This window comes from Neofelis nebulosa, chromosome 3 (genome assembly GCF_028018385.1).
Source record: "Neofelis nebulosa isolate mNeoNeb1 chromosome 3, mNeoNeb1.pri, whole genome shotgun sequence".
NCBI lineage: Eukaryota > Metazoa > Chordata > Mammalia > Carnivora > Felidae > Neofelis > Neofelis nebulosa.
The window spans coordinates 172774421-172801482 of record NC_080784.1 but is presented as its reverse complement, the minus strand read 5'-3'; the positions used below and the strand labels follow the sequence as shown (position 1 = coordinate 172801482).

The 27062-nt window shown below is 38.7% G+C and overlaps 1 protein-coding gene across 8 annotated transcripts in view; it reads right to left on the bottom strand.

Moving 5' to 3' along the window:
- The window catches only part of APBB2 (amyloid beta precursor protein binding family B member 2), a 383779-nt gene that overhangs the window by 293040 nt on the left and 63677 nt on the right, over positions 1 to 27062 (bottom strand). For all 8 annotated transcript variants that reach the window (XM_058722766.1, XM_058722767.1, XM_058722758.1 and 5 more), the window contains exon 2: positions 13414 to 13569. The gene's annotated coding sequence lies outside the window, so the exon portion shown is untranslated. The remainder of the gene's footprint in view (positions 1 to 13413; positions 13570 to 27062) is intronic.

Here is a 27062-nt window from a genome sequence, read left to right as displayed (position 1 = left end):
TGTTCTGAAGGCCAAGTCAATAAGGTTTTCTGATGGATTGGACCTGGACACAGGTCTACATTTCTTCCTTTTCATTGATAATAACTAAGCCCCAGCCCAGACCCTTCTCCTCATTCCTAGATGGCTGGGAAACTGGAAGTTGCTCCTCCTGTCCTCAGTGCTCGCATCTCTCTTCATTCTACAAACCGCAGCAGGACTGGCGTTCAGAACACTCTCCCATCATAGCATCACTTGCTCCCCGTGAGTCTCTTTCCAGAGCACAGACCTGCTCCAAATCCCTCCACCAAGCCCACCTCCTTGCCTGCCTACACCTGCCCCGAGACCTCATACACCCTCCATCACTCCTTCTGGGGTCTCCATCCACCCTTCCTTCCCCTCTCCAACTGCCCTAAATCTTATGACCCAGGCCCTTGAAGGTTCACTGGAGATGCCACCTCCTTTAAGAAGTCTTCCCAAGATGGTCCAGCTCATACTGATTCCTACTCCCTCAGGGTTCCTGTGGCCTTTACCACCTGTACCAACTGTTCCACATCAAACTGGCCCAGCTGGACTAGAAAGCAAGAGCCCTAAAAAGCAAGAGCCACACCATCCACTTCTCAGCCCCATGCCAACTAATGTATAGAAAGCAATTATAATAGGGGCTGAAAAGAAGGTCATAGCATGTTTTAATTATTATAAATGCATTTTCAACACTGAAAAACTGGGAGCAGTCACATTAAAACTCAAATCTCTGCTTTCTCTTGAAATACTGGAAGGTCAGGCAACACTGGACTCTCATTCTTGAACAGCTAAGTAGCAATTGTCCCCTTTTTTCCCCCGCTTTATACCCCAGTTCACTTGCTTACTCTTCTCTCAGGTCCTGGTAGGTATTTGAGTTTGTAATCCCTATATTTAGGCACTGGTTACCTTGAGTTTTAAAATTATCAGGTTCTTATGGGAACTAAGTATTTATTGAAGGTAATATTGGGTTTTCTCTTTCATGATATCCAGTGTCAATGGTATTGATTCAGACTTCTCTAATTTGTAAACATAATCAATTACACACATACATAAACAAATATATACATATATATGTATTTCGGAAATGGTCCCTTGAATCTCCCTAATAGACTATAACTCTTACACTATGGGTGAAGTACCTTGAAACATGGGGATTATATTTATTGACATGACTCAGCTCAAGAGGGTCAGATATCAGTACATAAGCTATACAGAAAGAAAGGAAGACAAGATAAAAATAAATATTATTGATTTTGATGAGCTATTCATCAAACCATTTTAGGAAAAAAGCAGTTGCTAAAATTCTTTTGAACCTAGAAAAAAAGATATGGCTTTGTTGATTTTCTAAAATAAAACATCAGGTGTTAGAGATTGAAATATGTATAGATAAGGGGTAATACATGGGCTTATTCTCCAGACCACCACTGCCTACATTCTAAAAAGAAAAGAAAAAAAGAAAATTGTCATTTCCTAATTATTATTAAATTTCAACAAACTGAGATCACAGGAGGTAAAGTTTTCAGACAAGCCTATCAAGAGTTGAAGACTTAAGCAGTAATTGTTATTGGAAGAGTTTAGGGGAGTCATCTCCTTTGACCTATCACCCATGCCTAGGGCTTTTAATTAAGAGAAAAGCAAATCTGGAAACAGAAATCCAGAGATATTTAAAAGGCACACTGGCTTTATCTGTGCATCAGTCATTACTGCTAGTCTAAGCAAGCAGGCCTTTCTTAGCAAACAGCTTTCCTGATTAGCAATCAGATTTTGGAGACTTTCATGACCACCTCCAGCCTTGTGGTCTGAAAAGCAAATACAGTTCAGTCCAAAGCCCATATTTAAAGCAAACAAACTGAGCATAAAGGTACACTTTCAGACACACTCCAGCAAGATGGGATTCTTTGTCCTTCAAATCACATTTGGTAAATATCTTTTTCCTTCCTCTTGCTCAACCCAGTGTTTTAACTAATAAGCTTTCAAGGGAATGTTTGCTGGCTTAGCACATACTTTACCACCCTTCCCACAAAGACCACCCCCTTCCTCTGCATGCAAAGAGGACAAGAAAGTCTGGCAAATGAATATTAGAGAAAAATTTAATGTTTTTAAAAACATTTAGTAAGGTTTTATAAACCGCATTAAAACACAATGTCGAAAAATGGTCCATGATCATACTGCCCAGTTAGCTCCCGATTCTTTTTTAAAAGGAAAGAAAATGAATAAATGAGCATGGTTTGAAACTCAAATAATACAGAAAAGAAAAAGAAAATTTTTCCAGTGTATTAACTTTCATATCTTTTTAGAGAAAAAGTATGCATACCAGCATATACATCTTTTTAAAAAGATTTATACAAAACACAATGGTATTTATATGATTCTGCAAAACATTTTTTCATTTTCTATAGATACATGAACATACGTGTGTATGTATTATATATTACATTACATATATAATTTCAAATCAGCACACACACACACACAGAGCTAATTCACTCTTCACAAACATGCTGTAATGCAACTTGTACAAATATCCTGGCACGGTTTTAAGTGAGCCTATTTATGAAATTGCTGGTGATTTTACATTTTGAAATATATTGCCAAATTGCTCTTCACTGGTGTCTATTTTAGAGGATAATTTAATCTCAAGCAGTAGTCCCTTTTCTGTATGTGTTATGGACATCAAAACTGACCTGCTTTGTCTCCAGCTGTATCACAGATCAGACAGACACCCCATTGCAGACCTAGCCAAGCTCTCCCAGATGACTCAAAGTACATGAACCAAACCAGAAACATCTTACAGCAAAGGCGGAGGTTGGCAATCACAGCTTTGTAAAGGGTTCTGTGTGGCTGACTGTTTACTTCTTTCTACATTCTTTGTCTAAGACACAACCTCGGGAAAAGAAAGGGGCTGGGGGTGGGGATTAACATCTCATAAGTACTTGTCTTAGTCCTTTTGGGCTTCTATAACAAAATATGACAGACCGATGGCTTGCAAATAATAGAAATTTATTTCCCACAGTTCTGGAGGCTGGGAAGTCCCAGAACAAAGTGTCAGCATCATCACCTTCTAGTGAGGGCCTTCTTCCTGCTTCATAGCTGGCCTTCTCACTGTGTCTTCACATGATCGAAAGAGCTAGGGATCCTTCGGGAATCTCTTCTGTTAAACACTTAATGACTTAAGTACCTCCCAATCTCTCCATCTCTTCATACCATCATCTTTGGGAGTTAGGATTGCGACATGTCCATTTTGGAGGGACACATTTCATTTAGACCATAGAAGTACTTAACCATGAATACTAGCAGTTGAAAATACTAAGAAAGCAGTAGATAGACCAGAGCCTCAAACCATCTAGAGTTGAACAACTTGGTCCCTCATCATGGTCAAATTCTAAGGAGCTCCCATGATAGCACAAAGAAGCTGGAAGTCCTCAAACAATGAGTGCAGAATGGGGATGCAGGATAGTTAGGAATGTCCAAAGCTTACCTTATTTTTTCCTTTTCTAAGTAGCTTCCTGGGAGTATCTGATTCTCCTCACAATCAGATACCTCTGGGTAATTCACAAAGAGTTGACAAAGTGTGTGGGTGGGCCACACCCCTTGGCTATAAAACCTAGGACTTCCCAAACATGCCCTGCATTTTTATTTCTGCCTCCAAGAGTCTGATTAAATATTTTCCTCAGATAAAAAGGCTTGCAAACGCCTATCTACTGACAACTTCCTACCGCCTCATTCATCAAAAACAACAAAATGCTACTTTTCCAAATTCATCTACATCTATATTAACCACTCTCTCCTTGGAAATTCTAAAGCATTCTATTCATCTAGTTCATCTTTTATTATCTCACTAATTATAAAAATTATGAAAGATGCATAAAGAATGAGACATAATAAAGAAAGTTTTCCATAGGTCAATCACTTTCTAGGCAGTGCTTTCATTTATACACGTAGACAATGGAGTTTGAGAAAAAAATTCATATTCAAATTTAAATTAGAACATGTGAGACTTGGATAAAATCATTTGATCTTATGGACTATAAGCTTCTTTATCTATAAAATAGAGTAATACTGCATCTCTCTCATAGGAATGTTGTGAGGATCAAATGAAATCTCCCACCCCACCCAACAAAAGCTGAGAAAGTGCTTAAGTACTTAGCATACTGGACACGCTCAATAAAATGTTAGCTCTCCCAGAAGGGCTTCTATTCTGGCTATCTTTCCCCCAGGATATTTCATTTTACTCCCTCCAGCAGCTGCCAAAGTAACCTTCCATACAGGATACTTTTAACAAGTTTACTTGGAATTTAACTGAATTGTTCTGAACTAAGTAAAATTAATTCAGCATCTCTCATTACTCATAGATTAATGCTCAAGAGCAGCAGTCATTTTTAACCCAATTTTAGAACCACTGAGGACCCAAAGTCATGGTTGGAACTCTTGACTTTTTATTTCTGAGAGGAGTCTTTGGTAAAAATCACTAGTTAGCCTCTTACTTTCCTAGGCACTCTTACACTTTAACCAGACGCCAGAAATGAACCACAGCATTAACAAACTATCTGCAAACTTAAGTCTTCAAAAGAATCACCCTTATGAAACCAAGCACAGATAGTTACCAAGATTCTAAAATTTGTCCTCAAAGGGCCTCAGCTGCATGATGATTGCAGGAAAAATCATTTTCTTTAATTCATAAAAAGGGTACACCAGCAAATTACACAGAACAATTTCCTAATGTAAGCTAGACTGATGTTGATATTCATTTTTTAAATAAATTACTGGCTTGGATACGGTCTATGTGAGAACATCCAGTAGACTATTTTTGTTTATGAATGAAGTGGCAAATCAATTCTTATTTGAGCAGATAATAATCAATTTGGAAATTTCAGAAGTTATGAACAGAATTATGTCATGAATACAGATCTTATTCGGATAGTATAATCAAATTAAATGTTTTATTCGTTACAGGTCAATACAGGACTGAGAAACTACTGTTTGTTCTTATATTAGTAATTACATTAAAATAAATAACAATTGACTACATGTCATTCAAACATGGTATCTTTGAAGGCTTTCAAAGGAAGCCTAATAATTCACAGATTATTTAACATAAAAACTATAAAGAAAAAAATAAAAAGATGTAATATGTCAAACTCTATTAACATATTTATCATAAACATCCCCATTACAGATTTACACAAAAACATGGTTTCTCCTAATGAAAGCAAGTTCTGTTCATTCTTGTACTGGTTCACTGAGTAGGACTAGTGTTGGTTCACTGAACGTGACAAAATTGATCTGATTTTGCTTCATCTCCAACCAAATGATTATAAATAGGCTGGAGCCTTCACAGATGTAATTATACCACAACTCAAACTTTGGTGTATCAATCATTCCGAACCCCAAACATCAGTCAGCACAAGGCTCTCTATAAAAGAAAGGGCAATTAAGAAGTTACTATCACCCAGCCACATTTTGCTTCAGCTCCCTAAGAAAAACAAGACCAAAACCGTATTTCCCTAGAACATCTTACATACTACAATCCTCACAGGGTCAATTCATCATTCTGCAAATAGGTCGCAAAGATTTTTTAAACGCACCAAAGAGAAAGAAAAGATTTAAAGGAATAGCAAGCAGGACAAAAAGAACCAGGATGCCCACTTCCCAGGCCCTGCACTTATAAGCAAAGGTTACCTGTGTTGTTTTCTTTTAAATGAATAACAGAAAGAATAATTCCACACTGCTCTACGAATGCATTTTTACGCAGTGACATTCTCGGCCAAAGGACTGCCATGGAAAGCACAGGGGGAGGTAGGAAACATGTCAATTACCATCAACTTGGTCTATCCAGGTTGAAATAAGAAGATTGCAAAGAAAGAGCAGGAAGCAGAGAAGCCATCCTGAACTGAGCCTTCCATAAACCGGGAAGCATGGCTTGACTTACTAATGGAACTGGAAAACACTTACTCTAAATCTAATTTTGATTTTGATACCCGATTAACGTGGAAGAAGTCAGCTTTTAGCTTTATGTCATTAAAAAGAAATGTCTCTGAATTTCGCCAACACCAAAATCTTATATTTTTTCACATTACAAATAAGTCATTCCCCAAACAAAATTGTAACTTTATGAGAAAACAAAATAAAAGAAAATGGTCAACTAGAATCCAAATACCATAAAAAAACACTGACTTTTTTTCCCTTCTCAATCATACGCATTCACAATTTTTATAGAGTTGTAATTAAGGAAGAGACATAAATTTTCAGTCTTCATATTTCCAATACAATTATTTTAATGTCTTGCATCCTTGCTTATTGAGAACTATACTAACACAAAGATAGAAATAGCACAGGTAAATATTAAAATACAGATGGCATTTTAATTATACTATGAAAAATGTCCAATTTTTATGAAACATATAAAATCATACTATATTCCCAAAACCCAAAACATTTTTTTTTAATGTTTGCTTATTTTTGAGAAAGAGACAGAGAGACAGAGTACAATCGGGGAGGGGCAGAAAGAGAGAGAGGGAGGGAGACGCAGAATTCAAAGCAGACTCTAGGCTCTGAGCTGTCAGCACAGAGCCCGATGCGGGGCTCAAACTCAGGAACCGTGAGATCACGACCCGGACTAAAGTCGGATGCTTAACGAACTAAGCCACCCAGGCTCCCCTCGAAACCCAAAACACTGTAATTCATAGATTTTCTTTTAGTAAAATAGTTTTGTGAATTTTATCATTGTATGTAAAAAAGACCCAATTCATAGAATCATTAATGGAAATTCTTGAAATTCTTGAGATAATATACCAAACTTGTAAATACTTCAGTCAATAGTTATTGGAAGTAATGGAAAATTTTAATGTTTTATTCTCATGGATAAGGAGCATTAGAATGCTTACCATCTTTATGAAAAACAAAGCATTTTTTTATTTAAAGTAATGCATACCATATAGTTATCTAGAAAATCCATCTAAGTTGGTTTGCATTCTCTTCTACCATTTCAGATCTCCACATTTATCCCAAAGAGAAATAACCAGAGACTAGTACTTTTAACAGAGTAACTTAAACAGGAATGGAGAGGAAAAGTAGCAAAGATATGATAGCAAAAATAAATAGAGATACATTGAGACCTAACCCTACTTCTTGACCAAATGTTTTTCACAGAAAAACTGCATTGCAAAAACCCAAGTATTATATGGTACTAGCATAAAGACAGGCATAAATAATCAAAGAAACAGAATTAAGAGTTCTGAGATAAACTCTTACATTTATGGTCAACTGATTTTCTACAAAGATGCTAAGGTAAATCAACAGGGAAAGGACAGTCTTTTCAGCAAATCGTGTTGGAAAAATTGGACATCCATGGGGGGAAGTGAAGGGAGAATTAACATATACCTGAACGTCAGACCACACACAAAACTTAACCCCAAAGGGACCAAAACCTAAGTGTAAGGACTAAAATAACAAAAGTTCTAGAGAAAAACATAGGAAAAAAATCTTAATGACCTTTAGTTATTCAGGGAATATTTAGGAACATCAAAATCATGAGCTTTAGAAGAAAAAACTGATAGACTGAACTTCCTTACAACTAAAAACTTTTAAAACTCAATACCCAAAGAACAAATAATCCAATTTAAGAATGAGCAAAAGGGGCCCCTGGGTGGCTCAGTCGGTTGAGCGGCAGACTTCAGCTCAGGTCATGATCTCGCCGTCAGTGAGTTCAAGCCCCGCGTCGGTCTCTGTGCTGACAGCTCAGAGCCTGGAGCCTGTTTCAGATTCTGTGTCTCCCTCTCTCTGACCCTCCCCCGTTCATGCTCTGTCTCTCTCTGTCTCAAAAATAAATAAACGTTAAAAAAAAAAAATTAAAAAAAAAAAGAAAATATGCAAAGAATCTAAAGAGGCATTTCCCTAAAGAAGATACAGGAGTGGCTAAGAAGCTCACTGATTGCATAACTAGCTCAATAATAAGGAGATAAATTTCATAATTATCATCTTTTGTTCTTTTCAAAAGCTACATAATAAGATGATTTCATTAGAAACTCCAAAGCATTTTTTTTCTCATATCACAGTCGTTTTCAAATCACTGTAGAAAATAATGGTAATAACATCCAGATTGGACAAGAAATGAAACTACAATAAAACCTTGGATTGTGAGTAACTTGTTCTGCGAGTGTTCCACAAGACAAGCAAACACTTCTAATAAATTTTAACTTGACAAACGAGCGATGTCTTCCAATACAAGTAGTACATGACGCCGAACATCACATGATCACAACTGAGCCAATGGTTTCTCTCTCTCTATCTCTCTGGCATTGGGGATGAGCGTCTCCCATGTTTGGTTGCTCAATCTCAGGCTGTGGTGTTTGGCAGAAATCAGGGACTTTTCAGAACATTGGAAGATGCCCACAACTGGCACTAGTGTATTTTTTGTCACTTCAAAGCACCTATGGACACTCCTTTGCTTTTCCATACAGAGAGTAAGCTTAGGAATGCTTTGCTTCATTCTGGGTCAGGCTGCCTGCAGATATAGACCCTTTTCTCTGCTGCCTTATTGCCGGTTACATTAAGTACAGTATATGACAAGAGTTTATTAATGCTGTTCTGTAGTCAACATATGTGCGAGCGTATACAATGGCTCCCATTCAGGAAAAGGTTGAAAAGAAAGGCGGTAAGAAGATGACTGCGGCAAAAGCCAAGAAGCAAATCATCAAGAAGCACGAATGAGGTATACAAGTGGCTGAAATTGCAAGATTTTATAAGAAGTCGACGTCTGCATCTCATCTGCAGAGGAGGAGAAAAAGGCAGAGGAATCCCTTACTTACTAATGAGATGAGGGAGATGTGTAACATGTGGGAAACAGTGCAAAATCTTGTAGAAATGCACCGCCTGAATAAGCTGTAGCAATGCAAGCGATGACAATGCAATGTCACACTGTCCTCAAAAGGAGCAAAAGCAAGTGTCATTGGATAGGTTCCTTGTTAAAGTTGCACAAAAGGAAAAGATTCCATTGAGCCAATAAATAGCAGTGATTCCATTAGTGATAGTAAAAGTTGTCTTACACAATAACCCTCCTCTCTCGTCTCCCTCACACCAGCCACAGAGGTTTTCAAAAGTAAGTGCAGGTCAATTTGTTTATTTTTCTTTATATATTGTATTTTATTTATTATTTTGTATGATATTACAGTATTGTGATCATTTTTATATGAATATTTTTGGGTTGTGGAACGAATCATCTGAGTTTCTATTATTTCTTATGGGGAAATTCACTTTGATATATAAGAGCTTTGGATTACAAGCATGTTTCCAGAACGAATTATGCTTCCAAACCAAGGTTTTACTGTACTTAGATATAAACTTAATAAAATATGTACAAGATCCATATAAGGAAAACTACAAAACTCATGAAAGAAATCAAAGAAGTTCTAAATAAATGGAGTTATTCCACATACATGGAAAGGAAGACTCAATATTGTCAAGACATCTGTTCTTCTCAACTTGACCTACGGATTCAACACAATCTCAGTCAAAATCCTGGCAAGTTATTTGGTGGATACTGATAAAGTGATTCTAAAATTTACAAGGAAAGGCAAAAAGCCCAGAATAGCCAATACAATATTGAGGGAGAATAAAGTCGGAGGACTAACACTACCCAACTTGAAGATTTACTAAAAGCTACAGTAATCAAGACAGTGTGATACTGGTGAAGGCACAGATGAATAGATCAACGGAACAGAAGAGCAAGCCCAGATACAGACCCATACAAGTACAGTTAACTGATCTTTGACAAAGGAACCAATGCCATTCAATGAAGAAAGGATAGTTTTTCAACAAATGATGCTGGGATAACTGTAATTTCACATACAAAACATGAATCTAGACAAAGACCTTGACAGCTTTCACAAAAATTAACTCAAAATATCTGTAGATCATTTACCTAAATATAAAACATAAAATTATAAAACTCTAGAAGACATAATAGAAATATAAAATTCTAGAAAATCTGGATGACCTTGGTTGGGCAGTGACTTTATTTTTTTTTAATTTCTTAACATTTATTCATTTCTGAGAGACAGAGTGCGAGTGGGGGAGGGGCAGAGAGAGAGAGAGAGAGAGAGAGACAGACAGACAGACAGACAGACACAGAATCTGGAGCAGCCTCCAGGCTGCTGTCAACACAGAGCCCAACATGGGGCTTGAACCCAAGGACTGCAAGATCATGACCTAAGCTGAAGTCGGACGCTTAACCAACTGAGCCACCCAGGCACCCTGGCAGTGACTTTTAATTTTTTTTTTTCAATGTTTTTTATTTATTTTTGGGACAGAGAGAGACAGAGCATGAACGGGGGAGGGGCAGAGAGAGAGGGAGACACAGAATCGGAAACAGGCCCCAGGCTCCGAGCCATCAGCCCAGAGCCTGACACGGGGCTCGAACTCACGGACCGCGAGATCGTGATCTGGCTGAAGTCGGACACTTAACCGACTGCGCCACCCAGGCGCCCCTGGCAGTGACTTTTAGATACAACAGCAACAATCCATGAAAGAATTAATAACTGATATTCTGGACTTCATTAAAATTAAAAACTTCTGCTATGAGACAGACACTATTAAGAGAATGAAAAAAGCCACAGAACTGGAAGAAAATATCCACAAAAGACTTACCTAATAAAGGACTGGTATCCAAAACATACAAAGAACTCTTAGAACTCAACAGTAAGAAAATCCTAACAGGCACCTCACCAAAGAAGATATACAGATGGCAAACAAAGATATGTAAAGAGGCTCAAAATCATGTGTTATTAGGAAACTGCAAATAAAAATAATAATGAAATGCCACAGAGGCACCTGGGTAGCTCAGTTGGTTAAGCGTCCTACTCTTGATTTCAGCTCAGGTCATGAGCTCACAGTTCGTGAGTTCAAGCCCCACATAAGGCTCTGTGCTGACAGTGTGGAGCCTGCTTGGGATTCTGTCTCCCTCTCTCTCTCTGCCCCTCTCCTGCTTGTTCCCTCTCTCTCTCTCTCTCTCTCTCTCTCAAAATAAAGAAGTAAACATTATTTTTAAAAATAAGGCTTGATGAACATAGGTATATAAAATTGGTCTTTATAAGAACACAGAATTCAGGGGTGCCTGGGTGGCTCAGTCAGTTAAGCATCCAACTTCGGTTCAGGTCATGTTCTCAATGTTCCTGGGTTCAAGCCCCATGTCGGGCTCTGTGCTGACAGCTCAGAGCCTGGAGCCTGTTTCAGATTCTGTGTCTCCCCTCTCTCTCTCTGCCCCTCCCCTGCTCACACTCTGTGTTTCTCTCTCTCTCAAAAATAAATAAATGTAAAAAAAAAAAAATTTTTTTTTTTAAATAAAGTCTGTTAATTTAAAAAAGCAATGTCTGTCACAAAAAATAAAATAATAATAAAGTCTAGCATGAAGAAGAAGAAATAATCTTTAAAATTCATGACATGCTTAGAGAATTCTGCTTAAACCAAAAGCCAACTGAGGTTTAGGTGAGAAGAGTCGCTGTTACCCTGCGGTGTTAAAATAAACTCTGGACAACTTTCTGGGAACCTCTCATTTGGCTGCTCCCAAAACAATTGTGTTTACTGTAAACACCAGGATTCTACTACTAGGGAAGCTCCGAAATTATCTTCCTTATCTGCTATTCATTTTAACTATAGGCTCTGAAAAGCCTCCCTTTCTTTGAGACTCAAAAAGCAAGTAATTGAATTAAAAGTATTTTTTCCTAATGTTCCTGAAGACTAAATTCTACTTCTCCTTTGTTAAATAACAGCTCTCTGCCAGTCTCTCCAACACCCAACAGAATTCATAATTGCATCTCTACTCCCACAGAACTTCGTTTTGTGTGTGTGTGTGTGTGTGTGTGGTTTTTTTTGTTTTGTTTTGTTTTGTTTTTACCTCTAGTGATACATTTTTCACATCATGTGTCAGCTAACTGAATACCAATCTGGCCCATCCCCTACACTGTGAGCCCCTAAAGACAGGGAGTGCCAATCATTTCACACTAACACCTCACACCTAGAAGGCATTCCCAATCAGGACCTTTTTGGATCTAAGTGATGGACATCTAATTCAAACTATCTAACTTGCCAGGAAAGTGAAACCAGAGTTACTGCCTTTAGATGGTGCTGTTTCTGAGTTTTGTATACGGTGTGGGGTGTGTGTGTGTGTGTGTGGGTGTGTGGGTGTGTGGGTGTGTGTGTGGGTGTGTGTGGGTGTGTGATCTCTTGTATCTCCCTGCTCTGATCTCTGTGTTAACTTTATTCTCCAAAAGGCTTTCCCTAACTGGTGGCGAAGAGGGAAACTAACAGCTCCAGCTTAAAAAAAAAAACCCCACAAAAAGGAAAAACCTCTTTGCAACAGGGTCAGTGAAAACAGTGGTGTCCTCCATAAACCGATCCTTGTGACCCTGACTAGCCAAGCTTATGTCACAAACCCATAACGGAGGCAGCGAGGCCACCTCCTTTGACGATGATACAGGCTGAAAACAGAGCAAGGGTGACTGACTGCCCAGGGAAAATCTAGGCGATTTACTGAAAGAGAGAAAGAGAAAAGGGATGCTGAGTGGGTGAAGTCAACAGACACTCACTACTTTGCAGGGTCTCAAGACTGCTGACTCACTCCTGCCTGGTGAGTATTTATTCACTGTTTATTATGTATAATGCTGAGTTACTGCCTGAACACCCAATAGAAATGCTTGTTTGTAGTGCCTCTCCTTGTACAGGACACGTACTCAGAATGAACTGTCCCCACCTACTGCTCCACATGAGGTGGTTTTGTTTCATTCTCCTGGTCCACGGTGAGGCTATTTTGCATTTGTCTACATTCCTATTATTTTCAGGACATTTCTTTTCTTCTGTCCTATGTGAGTGTCTTCATGCCAAATGTACACCCTGCCAAAAATGAACATGTTGCTAGCTTTTGTCCAGGGGGAGATAAAAGTAAAATCTTGCCAAGCAAACCAGGGCCAGCAGCACCCCAACAGAAACGGCAGGTTTCCATGACGCCCCCTTCCCAGTGTGAGAACACAAATGAGGGCGAGTCTGAAAACACCAGTGCAAGCCCATGTTTTCTCGAGGACACAGTTTCTCTCCAAAATAAAACCAAGATCGCTATGGTTGTTCTGCGCGGCCTCTGGCTGTGGCTTCTTACATGTGTGCGCTGAGGACGTTCCCTGAGAGAGGAGAGGACGACCAGCAAGACGATGAGACAGAGGAGGCGGGGAGGAAGACAGTGATACACTGTACATGTAAATACGTCAGGATCAGATCTATCTTCCATTTGTACAATGCTAGGAGTCTCTCGAATAACTGGGAATGACTATTTGGGGCAGTTTCAGAAACACGTTATGGCATAAACAAAATGGCTTTTCCCTAGTTGACCCGATCCATTTCATCCAGGCTCTCTTATCTTATACTAACCTGATTTTGCTTAAGTTACTGTCTGTCTCCGGCTTTCACAGGAGCTTTCTTTTATGGATTTTCCATCCAGCAAATGTTTCTGTTCCACGGCTGGGCAGATCCGACCACAGCATGCTTGGCTACAGACCACAGCAGCTCACCCACAGCAGCTCCGACCTGGAGGGGGAAAGCCAGAAGCCATTGGAGGGATTCATATTCACAAACACACACACACTTTCTCTCTCTCTCTCAAGAGTTTATGTTTGGCAGGATAACCCCAAATGTTTTCCAATTGTTTAAAATCATTAAGGAACAGAGACAACAGCTTATGAGGTGTCCTAAAGACAAGTGTGGGCTATCCTAAAGGAGGACTAAGGTATTTAACCATTATTGAGAAGGTTCGGCCAAACGATTATACTCTGTTTGTGGAAAATTCAAAAGCCAGATGTTTTAATTAACCACAGAAAACACAAGCTACAACTAAAATTTCATGAACACAGTGATCTGCCCTGTGGAAAACCACAGGAATGTTCTGGCAAGACTCAGTCTGAATTCTTGGGACACAGAGGGCTAGAATCATTCCCCTTAGGAACTCGAACAGAAAATTAACTTGCTCAATATGTTTTAAAAAGTAAAATGAAACCCAGATTTAATCTCAATCAAATAGAAAAACATTTCGGGACTTCAAAGGGCACCACACCAAAAGACACATTAGGGGAAGGTCATAAAGAATCCCAGTGTGGTTCAGGATTTAAAATGCATTTTCAATGCAAAGTGAATGCTGGAACAGAAAATTTTATAGGCTAGATAATCCAAAGGGGGAAACTAATCATCTTTCATTTCCTAATAGAGAAAAATGATATATGAAACCAATATTCAACAAGTGAGTTATAAATATTATCAAATGTATAATATATTCGGGCAAAAGGAATCTCTTAACTCTCCTCCTTCATGCCAAACCTGTGGCCTGGCCCACACTAGCTACCATGCCTCAGCTTGAGGAATCAAGGCATCCAGAAAGACAGTGCTAAAATAACTTCTGCTCACTGGTACTGCAAGTTAACAATTCTGGCACGGAAAACTAAAATGAGGGAAACTTACAAAAGCAATTAGTGAACAACTAAGAACTAATGAATTAAGAAGTCCTCATTTGTTAATTATAGTATTAGCTATGACAACATCTATAAACGCTAAACATTGAAAGCCTGTTCGAGAGGGAACAGGACAAGTGTTATTTTCAGATACTGGGTCTACAATTCTATTTCTGTAAGTCAAAACAGACCCTGTCACAAGTGTGCCACGCATAATATTACATTAATCTGTACCTTCATTTGAAAACTCAGTCCCAAAAATCATCTCAAAAGGAATACAGGAAAGTTATATATATATATATGTATGGTATGATCCCAATTTTATTCTACAAACTGAGTATGTATATTTTAAAGACACCAAAGTATGGAAAAAGAGCTATTTCTGGGTCATGGAATTAGAAGCCATTTGTCTTTCCTTGGTGTTTTCCAAATTTTCTACAACTTATATGGATTACTTGTAGAATTAGAATACTTTTAAAGAAGATTTTTATTAAACAGTATGAGAATACAAATCAGGAATTGGATGTCTATCCTACATCAGCCCGATCTGTGGGTTTCCTCTTATCTCATCAATAAGAGCTAATAAATTAAGAAGTCTTCATTTATCTGAACTCAACAATTCTTAATTTAGAAGTTCCAAACCCAAATGTCCAATAACACTGTCAGAACTGATTAACACTACTTTTCTAGAAATAAAAAGTTTGTGTTTGTTTTCTGCAAACTTACCACAAGGAGACAAGAAGACCATAGTTATTTCCCTCCTTTAGTTAATTCATCCAATCATCTCTGTCACTGCCATGTCATCTAATTTTTGCTTAATTAAAAAGAGTGCCTCCGGGTGTTACACAGTCTCACAGGAGCCCGGCCCTAGTGAGCACTTGACGCCCTCCATTTTTGACACTCTTTAGCATCCCAGAACACACAAAACACAGTGGTGGAATCTTAACACTGGAAGAGTTGGTAATCCATCATTCCAAGAACCCCCAAACTCCCTGAGGTTACAAATGAAGACAGTGAGATGCCCAGAGAGTTCAAATATCTTTACTGAGGCCACGCAGCAGGGATGAGAGGATCAGGGATCAAAGTCCAGATCACCTGTCTCCACTCTGACCCAGCACTCTTTCCACCACTACAACGTCTCAGCACACACTCCTCCAAATGCAAGTTTGTATGAAACACACGCACATGTTAAATTCATACCAGCAAAACCAGGAGAATAAGACAGACATTTGTTCCACCAAAAATGAAATGCATGCAGGAAAAAAAAAAAAAAAAAGACTCAACTGCAGGCTAAAAAAGACGTGGTGGCTCTGCCCAGAACACGTTCAAGCAGAGGAACAATGGCTGCAGTGTGCTCGGGCGGCAGGTGTCCAGAACAGAAACTGCCTATCACACCGAAAGCTTTCTGGTCCTAGCATTTGCCCTGTTGACAACAGCACATACCCAGCAATCAAAGCAGGACAAAGGGTTTTCAACAAGCTAAAACTACACTTGCAATGAGCCACCTGCAAGAGAGAAGAAAGATGCATGCTCACCCCAGTAGCTGCAAACAAGTGATTTATGGCATCAGGTCCTGGCCTCTTCCTGCCAAAATGACCCAACTCTTAGGGGAGAGGCATTAGTGGTTTCAAAAATTAACAACAGTCCCCGAGAACTAACGTAAAATAAAATGAAATAATCCTAATACTTCCTCTCTTATGTCTGATACAACCTCAGAGAGCGAGCAAGATTTTTCTCTTTGCTTCTAAGTTATTTATTTGAAATACTGCTCACCTCCACTTCTTTCTTAGCATCCACCTACAGTGTCCCCGCCACACCAATCAGAAACCCAAGATTTGCACAAAATGTGAATAGCCTGAAAAGCAAGGGGAGAGAAGAGGACAGATGGCAATGACAAACTCAGAAACGCTCCCTGAAAAGCCTTTATTGAGCTCACTGCTCGTCAGCCTGTCCTACTGTGCAGCAGGACAACAAAGCCATGGGCTGTGAAGCTGCTAATAAAAAAAAAAAAAAAAAAAAAAAAAAAGCCGCATCGAGGGATGATGTGATCTCGCTTTGTAAGAGCCAGCACAAACACAATAGCTTGTCCCGCCTCATTTGAGAAGCCAGGCACCCGACTAAAAAAGAAAATGCATTTTTTTCCACCCAAAACTGCTCCTCAAGTCCCTGCCATATATTTTCATGGCTGGATCCTGGAGGAAACACAACATTGGCAGTTTATTTATTCCCCCTTGATGCCTCTGTTCTAATACTAAAGGTCAGTGTCCACAGCGGGCAAAGGGAACTGGATTCTTGTTGCCATTTCACAATGAAATCAAAGCTCTGTGGTATTGTTCAAGTAACTCTTTAAAGTTATTTGTAAGGCGATGATGGTAAGTTCAAATTTATCTGGCTGGGAGAACGAACTCTGACCTACTGATCAAGCTGGATGAAATCTTGCTGGAGCCATCAAGTTATCTTTCTTAATAGAGATGAAACAGAAATTAGATCAGACTCACAGATTTTAAAAGGCTTTCTTGGAACCCTGGCTGGGTGTTGTGTGGTCTTTACTTCAGTGGATGCCTTTGGCGAAACGTGCACCCAGATGCTTGCCACCATTTGAGAATCTTAGATGTTTGGCCGGCATTTTATTGTTCCTATTCTAATATCACAGGGAAGGGTTCTCCTTCTCGAGCCTGAGCCCAGAAATACCAGCCAAGCCAATTCAACACTTCAGAAATTTCTATATCAAAATGACCAGGAAGACCAGGCTAAAATACACTGGAGAACATGCCTTTCACCACTTTGGAAATCTGATTTTCAAAAACATATTTACAGTATTGATAAATTTACATCTTAAAATGTTTGGCAGGAAAAAGTATAGTCTTAAAATTGTTTTATTTTTAATTTGTTTCAAAAAGGACGTATCATAGGTACCCACCACAGGCAACTGAAAAGGATCTATTATGAATCACCCAAACTGGCACCAACAAAGACTGTAGCTGATGAGGAAGACATAGCACAATTTGGAAAAGGTTTCATATGGTAACTTCCCATCTCTGGCTCTCAAGTAGAGGTTTCAACCGGAGGGGGCAGGGAGGGGGAATTTATGTTCACTAATGGTTTTTGTTTGTTTGCTTTTAAATAATAGACTGATTTATTAAAACTGATCATTCAGTTTAAATTAAACTGTTCCTGTTCTGGGTGGCAACTTAAAACCAAAAACAAAGTAAAGTTTATCTCACCCATGCTAAACTCATTTTATTCCTAATTTTAGTGCTTTTCTTAAAAAAAATTAACTATATTTTATTTATTTTTTTTAGAATATCAGTTATTTCTTTATTTTTTAAATATGACTTATTGTCCAGTTAGCTAACATACAGTATATACAATGTGCTCTTGGCTTTGGGAGTAGATTCCCATGATTCATCGCTTACATACAACACCCAGAGCTTACTAATATTTTAAAGGCTGTTCTGGAAAGAACAAGGGATGAAGACACAGGCAGATTTAGAGCTTGCAGTCCTAGAATGACCTGAGGCTTTCTGGGATAACTAATGTATGCTCTTTAACCTTGGTTACATCATTTGTAAAACTGGTGTGATACCATCAGCCAACTTCATGGGGCTGCCAACTGATAAAACCAAATATGAACACAGTATGGAAACTTTAGCTCTGTATGTTCATTCAACAAATATTTACTAAGAAACTGCAATGCTGCCAGATAAGGCACTGAGGACACAACCATGAACAGACCCAGTCCCTTCCTGCAAGGACTTAGGTTGAGGAATGCAGTGTGATTTGCGTGAGGCACAGGGGGCTATGGGAACACGCAGGCAGCCTCCGATCCAGATACCAGACCAATATCAGGTATTGTTACCTTTAAGAGTCCCTGAGGAAGTTTCTCAGTGAAAAGTGGTAGACGTGGCTTTTAGTTTGGTTGTCTAATTGTTAGCTCATTCATTTATATATTCTTCTCCAACACTACGTGCCAGGCACTATTCTAAGTGCCGGGGACCATAATTTCCGCCCTGATAAAGCTGACGTTTTAGTCATTTCTCATCCATATGAAATGCACAATATATGAACTAGATAGAGTAATAAGCAGCAAGGCTGCAATATGGTGATTCTTTTAACCAAAATACCTACACACAAAAGATAAAAGGAATATTCTAACTGATCCAATTAGAATAAATTTTACTTCTTTTTAAAAAATTTTTTAAGTTCATTTTGAGAGAGTATGCATACAAGCAGGGGAGGGACAGAGAGGGAGTGGGGGGGGAGAGGGAGAGGGAAAGGGGGGGAGGGGGGGAGAGGGGGAGAGGGAGAGAGAGAGAGAGAGAGAGAGAGAGAGAGAGAGAGAGAGAGAGAGAGAGAGAGAATGAATATCCCAAGCAGGTTCCACACTGTCTGCGCAGAGCCCAAAGCGGGGCTCAATCCGACAAACTGTGAGATCATGACCTGAGTCAAAATCAAGAGGCGGACGTTTAACTGACTGAGCCACCCAGGGGCCCCTAAAAATTTTACTTCTTAATCTCCAGACCACATTTTACAATATACCAGATAACTACTGCAAGCATATGAACCACACTCTTAGGTTTGTGGGACTACAATTTGTGTGTTGGCATGGAGTAGAGCACTCTCTCCACACTGGCCCCCTGCCCCCTACCAAGGAAAAAGAACACACGCTGGAATCCAGCCAATAACAACCCCAGTGTTAACAAGGGGAATATCAGTTATTTTAGAAGCATTTCCTGGAGCACTCATATTTTAAAGAATTTTTAAAAAAAGCTGAATTGTTTATTTTAGAAACTAAACTGAAGTTCCATTTTAACATGCCAAATGTCTGCCTTAGAAAAGTTTCTTTTTTAAATCTGTTTTATTACAAAAATAAATAAAAAGGGCCTGAGAACTAGGCTGTCCAGGACACTGTCAACACAACTGTCTAAAAATTCAGCATGGGATGGAGGAGAAGGGGGTGAGAAAAGAGGAAGAAAGACAAAAGAAGGGTATGGAGTAAAGAGCCACACAGTGACCAGGATTAATAACCTGAAAGCTCACATACTCAGCAAACACTAAGAGCCAATGTTCAAAACATTGTAGAGCAAGGAAAAAAGTACCCGAGGAAAAGTGACCAAAATGATACTCAACTCCACAGAAGACTTCCTAACCCTGGAGTTCCTACAAAAAAATACAAAGTCCAAAGCCCAGTTCCTACGACACACATACCAGGTCTGGGGTAGGGTCCGGGAAGTCTTCGTTTTTTAACTATCTCGATATGATGCTTTGATGCACAGCCATGATTGGGAACCACTGGTTTTACTAGATTTTCTTACAGAAGAAAGTATCGAAATATTTTTTTCATGATAATGGGAAACTTTTTGCTAAGTGATTTCCATTAATCCTCACGTCCATCCTGAAGTAAGAACTATTATTACGCCTATTTTTAAATGGGCAATTTGAGTCATAAAGAAGTCCAGTCACTTGACGGATGTTACCTAGCTTTTAAATCAAAGACCCGGGATTTTTTTACCCAAGTCTTATCTGCCCCATATTTTCTTAGCACCTGGTTAACTGGAACAAGCTAAGTCTCTTTTCCACTCTGTAGTCTAAGGATGTCTGTCATATGATTACATAATTTGCAATACAACACAGGCATTAGTTTTGCACACAGAACTTAAATCTCAAAATTTAGTAATAAATTCTGTATTAAGATTATGTTCTGAAAATCATGTATAAAGTAGTCTATTTAGAGCATTGGGAAGTATCTGGTCAGGTCTGCAGTTATTTTAGTTACCTTCCGATCCGACCAAAGATTAGTAAAAGGTGTGCTTCTGATCTTAGAGAATGGATGCTCCTTCATCAACACGAGACCTTTACCTAGAAAGAAGCTGGACGCAGTGAAGTCCGGCTCATTAGGAATTACTGCCAAGGGCTTCACACGTTTTCACAATTTCAGGCTTTTGTTAGTGTTACTCCATCCGCCCAGACTGCCCCGCCATACCACTCAGATGTGCCAAGTGTTTGTCCTTTGAAGCCCTGCCCAGATATTACCTCCTTCATGAAGTCTTCTCAGATGCCCTGGCAGAAATAATTATTGATGCCTTTGTAATTTCCAATGCTTCCCTTATCACATATAGCAGGCTGACATTTACCTCAGGAATGCATAGGCCTTATCCTGGCAGAGTCTACACAACATCTCACCTCCTCACCCTTTAGTCTCAGGTTGCCCAAAGTCTTCCTGGTTCTTCCCCACCTCTGAGGTCTCTTTCTCAGGCTCCTTCGTAGGATCCTTTCTACATGACCACTAGAATACCAATCGTGTTCATCAAGGCTTCATCCTGACTCTCCTCATACTTCATATAAATCTTTTGGTGACTTCAACCACATTCCCAGGCCCGACTACAGAGTATCCTGATAACTCCCACACAGCCATGCAGTACATCACCCATTCACTCACCAGACATTCACTGAGACCTACTCTATGCGCCAAATACGCACCATGCTTTGTCTCCAGGCCAGATCTATGTCCATCTATGTCCAACCTACTTGGATCACAACTCCTGGATGTCCATGCCATTAATGCTCTAACCCCTAATGGCATCCATCCCAAGAGGCACATTTCTTCACATTTTCACACAGGTGATATTGAGACGTGTCTTATAAAAATGGCAGCTTAAAAAATTTTTGGCAACAGGGGTGCCTGGCGGCTTAGTCAGCAGAGCATGCAACTCTTGATCTCAGGGCTGTAAGTTTGAGCCCCAAGCTGGATACAGAGATTACTTAAAAATAAAATCTTAGGGGCACCTGGGTGACTCAGTCAGTTAAGCACCCGATTTTGGCTCAGGTCATGATCTCACGGTTCGTGGGTTCGAGCTCCATGATGGGCTCTGTGCTGACAGCTCAGAGCCTGGAATCTGCTTCAGATTCTATCTCTCTCTCTTTCTTTCTGCTCACACACACTCTCTCTCTCTCTCAGAAATAAAATAAACATTAAAAACTTTTTAAAAAATAAGACAGAATCTTTAAAAAAATTGGCAATGTGTTTCCTAAAATGTTTTACATGTACTATATAATGGTGACTCTTAAAACAATGGCATCTTAAAATGAATTGCAGAAATTATCTTAATGTATTTCCCTTCCATTGTTCTACAACAGTGCTGTTCACCAGAACTTTGTTCAATGACGGAAATGTTCCATATCTGTGTTAATTCAATACAGTAGCCACTAACCACATGTGCCTTGAAATGTGGCTAGTATGACTGAAGAAAATTTTTAATTTTTAAATTAAAAATATTTAAATTAGGGGCACCTGAGTGGCTCAGAGGGTAGAGCATCCAACTCTTGATTTCACGGTCATAAGTTCAAGCCCCACGCTGGGTGTGGAGCCTACTTAAAAGATAAATTTTAAATTAAAAAACTTTTAATTTTATTTAATTTTAATGAGATTTACCTATATGTTTATCAATTTCTTTACCATTCCTTTTTGCATCTCAGCCCTTCCTCCTAGAATCACATTCTTCTTCCTGAAGTATATCCATTAAGAAGTATCTTAATAAAAGTCTGTCATGGCAAGTTTTAGATTTTTGGAAAGCAGGGATACCTGAGTAGCTCAGTCGGTTAAGTGTCCAACTTTGGCTCAGGTCATGATCTCACGGTTGGTGAATTCAAGCCCCGCGTCGGGCTCGGAGCCTAGATCCTGCTTCAGATTCTGTGTCTCCCTCTCTCTGCCCCTCCCTCCCTCCCTCCCTCCTCCTCTCCCCCGATCTCTCTCTCAAAAATAAAATAAAACATTAAAAACAATTTAGATTTTTGGAAAGCACATTTTGCCTTTTTCCTGAATGACAGTTCTGCTGGTATACAAACAGTATTTTTCTTTTAGTATTTTGTAGATATTTTTCCATTCCCCATTATTGCTGTTGAGAAGTCAGCTGTCAGCTCATTATTCCCTTGATGAACAATTACCCTTTTCTTCTGGTATGTTCTTAAGATCATCTTTATTTTGGTGTACTGAAGTGTTCCTATATGGAGACATGGATTTCTTTTTATTAGTTTATGTTGTGCTCCCCTCATCTGTCCATAAGTTACTTGAATTTAAGGAACACTGGTCATTTATGTCCTTCATAAACTCTAAAAATTATATACTAGCTCTTCAAATGTAATGTCCCTCCATTTGTTATTATCTTTCTGGGGCTCTGAACAGATCTCATTATAGTCTTTCTACCTTTCAACTACACTTTCATGTTTTTCTTCTCATTTCTATGTTACATCCCGATTCTTTCAAATCTTCTTTTCTAGTTCATTAATTACCCCTTCAGCTATTTCTAATTATTGAATTATTTTAACAGTTACAACTTTTTCTTTAGGTGCTGTTTTTGTTTGTATTTTTCAAAGTCAGCCTAGTCAATTTTTTTTTCAGCAACAACAAAAACACCTAGATTTATGTTGCCCTTGTACCCACTCTTCACCCCCGCACCCATTTTATTGACATATAATTGACACATAACACCATATCTGTTTAAGGTGCTTAAGATCTACCATTTGTATATGTTGCAAAATAATTACTACAATGAGTTTAATTAACATGTTACCTCACATAGTTATCAATTTTTTTTCTTCTGATGAGAACTTTTAAGACCTACTCTCTTAGTAACTTTCAAATATAAAATACAGTATTGTTAACTGTAGTCACTATGCTGCATATTATATCCCTGAACTTATAACTAAAAGTTTGTACCTGGACCACTTTCACCATTTCCCCCACTCCTCTCCTCAAACAACCACCAACCTGTTCTCTGTTTCTAGGAGTTTGGGGTTTTTTTTAATTCCACATATAAGTGAGATCATACAGGATTTGTCTTTCTCTTACTTTTTCCCTTAACATAAAGCCCTCAAGGCCCATCCAAGTTGTCACAAATGGCAAGCTTTCCTTCTTTTTATGGCTACATAATATGCCTGGTCAATTTTTATCTCACGCTCTCTGTACCGATTTGTGAGTAACTATTTTATTTCTTAAGGCATTTCAAACATAGTTATTTTATATTCTGCATCAGATCATTTTCATACCTAAAGTGCTCAGGATTCTAAATTTATTGTTTTTTGTTTCTGGTGACTCTCACTCTTGGTGGTTTGTTTTCTAGAAGAATTAGAGATCTTTTTTTCTGAATTCATATTTGGTTGATCTTAGGAGAACCATAAGGTCCAAAGAAGGGAATGCCTTCCTCCAGAAAGGACTTGCATTTGCTTCCCCCAAAAGCCAACGGGCGCTACCTACCTGGGCCACCTTGGGGTTTTTTATAGGTCCTAGCAAAAGGCAGGCTCGTCCACCTTGCCACTGACCCAAGGCTCAGTCTCCAAACACAGTGGAGATATCATCATTTGCCCTTGTGGCAACCTATCTTTTGTGTTTGTTTATATACAAAACTCTCAGCTTTGGTTTAATTTACCCTTAGATGATGGTTGATCTAATTGAGGTAGGAGATTTTGGAGATGTTTTAGCTCCTGTGATCCCAGAAGTACATTAAAAAATGTTTTATCCAGATTACAGTGGGGAAGCATGTCAGAGTATCCAATCCACTATACTGCTGGAAACCTAAGTCCCCTACTAATCATCTTCCCTCAAAACCTACTTTTCCTCCTTTGTTCTACATTTTGCTCAATGGCACCATTCAAACTCATCCAAATCAGAAACCCAATATAGCAGGTACCAATGGCCCCTCTCCTCCCTCCACCTATCCCATGTGCAACAAGGTACCAAATCCCACCTTCTTGCTTGATCAAAAGTGAGTTTGCATTCATGTTTTTGATTGGCATGGCATCTGGTAGTATAATTTTAATCATCAAGGACAAGTAAGAAAAATAAATAAAACTAAATTAAACAACCAAATCATGCATTCCTGCCAAAAGAAGGTGCTTTTGAAGTTTGGAATACAGGGAGGTGGAAGGAGAACTGAGTTACACACAGATCTCAAAAGAACTAAAACTTTGGTGTTAGAACCATAATCACATTTCCAAAGAGAGGTTTAAACAAAATTATCTGTCAAAATTATCAAACAAAATTATCTGTCATGACAAATTAATGTTAATTTGAATTTTATTGGTTTTGTGGCTTTGTTGAATTTACTCTATAAATTTGTCATTGTTTAATAGTTATATAAGAGCTGAAGCATAAGGAGTTTATACCTAGTTTTATGTTTGAGCATATTTAAGCTACTTCATAATAAAAATATTTATGTTAGTACTGGGGATTTGTAAGAAATTTTTTCCTTTAAATAAAGAGGCCCATAAGTTATTGAGATTTAAGGAACACTGGTCTTTATATACTTTGCCATCCATTTTATATACTTTGATATCCATCCTTCTCTCCATAACTCAACAGACAGAAATGGAATACAACAGCACAAGCAAGAAATCATTTACTAAACTCCAATTTCTCCGCAATTCTCCAGTTGTTTGAATTAGCTTAAGACGGATGAATCTCTTAAAGCAGGATGCTTTCTTTCCTCGAATAGTGGCAGTTTCTAATATGTAAGACGTATGCTCTCCCCAGATCCTACCATCACCCACTTCTACCTAAATCTATAAAATGGCACAAACGTACCTGGCAACAGTACAGCAAATGAAATGTGTCAAACAAAGGGCAGTCCTTGCCTTAAGGAAGTCCATTTCCTGGTTGGGCTTCAGTAACCGGGAATCTGGGTAAGTACTGCACTGTTGTTCTGAATGAGTACAAGAAACTCCCAATCATTTCTTTTTAACTTCAGTGTTCTTATTCTTTATGGACTGATGGACTGTATTTCCTTCGGCCATCATGTATTTCATTTTAAAAGTCCCTTCTACCGATACAAAACTTTCCCTCTCCAGCATACTGGCCTATCTGTCAACATCTTTTATTTCTCTTTCCACAAGGTCCGACTCAATCAGAACCAGAAGGGAAGTCACCACATACCCATGCCATCTGCTACTGGACAGAATGTTGAAAGGGCTTACCTAGAGTCACACAGCTGATGGGCACGGATCAGAACCTGTTTCTATCCAGTTTTGCCACCAACCACAACTCTGTGACTCCTCTGACTCATTTTAAAACATTAGTAGCTTGGGACGCCTGAGTGGCTCAGTCAGTTGAGCGTCCGACTTCAGCACAGGTCATGATCTCACAGGTGACAAATTCGAGCCCCACATCAGGCTCTGTGCTGACAGCTCAGAGCCTGGAGCCCGCTTCAGATTCTGTGTCTCTCTCTGCCTCTCCCCCTCCCCCCGTTCATGCTGTCTCAAAAATAAAAATAAACATTAAAAAAATAAATAAAATACTAGTAGCTTGAACTAGGACTTCAAATTAATGAAGTCTTTAAACTTCTTTCATTTTTAAAAGTCAAAGAATTGGGTAGTTTGCTAATAATAATTTGAGGATACCCACAGTGGATGAAAGAACAACTTGAGTTTCAGTAAAAATCTAAAGAAAAGTTTCTCAAATTCTAAAACCTAATTCCAGCATTCTTTTTGGAAATGTTTTTTTATTGTTTTCATTTTTGTTTTTTAATCAGAGTACATTAACTCAGGGGGAAAATGAGATTACCTCTTTATTCAAAGAAAAAAAGAGAACATTCTACCGGATGCATAAAAATAACATGCATGTAACTCTAATTCAGCAGTTCTCACATTCAGATCTGGGGTGGGACACAAGAATATGCATTTTATTTTAACTGGATTATAGCTGACACACAATTTTACATTAGTTTCATGTGTATAGCACAGTGATTCCACAACTCTACACTTGAGGCTATGCTCACAAGTGTAGCTATCACCCATCACCATACAACACTATTACAATATCCCTACGCTGTACCTTTTATCCCTGTGACTTATTCATTCCATAACTGGAAGCCTGTATCTCCCACCCCCCTCACCCATTTAGCCCATTCCCTTCATTCCCCTTCCCTCTGGCAACCTTCAATTTGTTCTTTGTATTTATGGGTCTGTTTCTGCTGTTTGTTTGTTTTGATTTTTAGATTCCACATATAAGTGAAATCATATGGTATTTGTCTTTCTCTGACTTATTACACTTAGCAGAATACCTTCTAGGTCCATCCCTGTTGTCACAGAAATATACATTTTTAACAAGCACAAGTGATTATAATGCTGATGGTCTGAAGGCCACTTGATAGGAAGCACGGATCTATACAATTTCTTTAAATTAAGTTAATTTTGGTATTTCTTCCTAATCAAGAACGTAAGGCCAAGAAAAGGAGGAGGAGAAAGGAGAGGAATAACAGAGAACCCAAATGAAAAAAAAAAAAAGAAGACAGACATGATGTTACCCTTCAAGTACATGGAAAAATGGCTTTCATGGAATGACAGTCCTAAACTCCGACCTAAATTATTCTGAGAGCTGCTGCAAAGAATTTTTAAAACCAACTCAGAGCTGAAATGGCACTAGCACCCAAGGAACAGGTGAAATCAAAGACAAGTACAGAGTTTGGCAGATTTCAAGCCCTCAAGAAATATTTGTTTAATTAAGAAGCAACCCTGACTCTAGCTGGAAATCTATTTAACCGCAGAAGTGAAATCATAATTAATATGATCACATCTCATTTTCCCTCT